Here is a 1,455-nt window from a genome sequence, read left to right on the forward strand (position 1 = left end):
GAGCGGTTCTGCCTGCATACCGCAACAATCCGTTCATTAAAGGTTCAATGTAAGAAATTTGAAATCTAGTACACCGTTAGAGGCGAGCTTGGTAATTCCTGCCTGGTACATTTTCTATGCTTTTTAGCTTATCCACCATGGGAGGAAGCTCATGGCATAAAGGAGCAGCTGAGGAAGGGTTTGGGGCAGAAAGAGTGAGCAAAATTCTCTTGTCATTCCAAGTTGGAAAGAAGTCAAACCTGACACTATGTGTCTCCTGCTCCTCCTTTTGGGCCTTTGCGTTTCAGACAGGAACCCAAAGGCTGTGACTTTCTCCTACTAAATAAAATCCTGATCAATGCATTTAATAGCTATTCTATGTACAAATATTTCTTCAGATTTATTTAATAGAGAAACCAACCAGAGATTATTATTATTTTGCTATCCTTACCTTTTACAGAATAGAGAACACTTAAATCAATAGCCATTAATTAGAATAACTTGGCGGGGGGAGTGTGTGTGGAACAATACAGGGCATTCAATAGGCTCCTGCTAAACTGAAGGTCCAAAGAACTCCTTCCATACAAGACAGGAAAGTCAGGTTTTACAGAAGAAATGATACCTGCTATTTCTCTGAAAAGACCTTAAGAAAACGTACAGCTTTGACTACAGATGTATCCTCCTTCGTGGCGGTGTTCTTGCGCTTCACCCAGCCCACATTTGTCACCCTGAAGTCCAACCTTATTTACGGCACTAGTGATAAAATTTTCTCTGAATTTAATGAGATTAAATATGTCCTTCTCTCGCATTAATGAGAAATTTTAACAGTGCATTCTGGAAGAAGGACAAATTTAAGCATGAGCTTAGACTTAAATAATTTGCTGAATTAGCACTTAAATCTTTAGTCTTCTTTTAGGCTTTGAGGGCTGTACTCTGACGGTGCAATGGTTTCACTGAAGAAAACCCACTCCTGAGTAGTTTAACCAACACCAGAAGCAGGACTGTGGATTAGCTACAGTTTATAGTCTCCCGTCTATTCTTCCACACTTTGCCATTTTGTTTCTCTTCAAATTAGAGAATACCACTCCTTCAAAGAGCCATTTATACATGTTAACTTTTCTATAAACATTGCCAATTATTTAACTTCGAAAAGGTAACAGTAATAAAGTACTTACTGATACTTTTAGGGTTTCAAAATGCAACTTAAGTCCTGATTTTCATAGAATCATAGAATCATAGAATCATTATGGTTGGAAGAGACCTCAAAGATCATCAAGTCCAACCGTATACCTGATGCCACCATGTCCACTAAACCATGTCTTGAAGTGCCACATCTAAACGTTTTTTGAACACCTCCAGGGACGATGACTCCACCACCTCCCTGGGTAAGGGAGGTGATTCACTCTAATAAGTTAGCTGTATTTCATCTGCTCACGTAACGCAGTCTCTGCTGTGCTGTAACACGGCAGCTGCAGA

Source organism: Cariama cristata, unplaced genomic scaffold, assembly GCF_000690535.1.
Source record: "Cariama cristata isolate BGI_N322 unplaced genomic scaffold, ASM69053v1 scaffold4221, whole genome shotgun sequence".
NCBI lineage: Eukaryota > Metazoa > Chordata > Aves > Cariamiformes > Cariamidae > Cariama > Cariama cristata.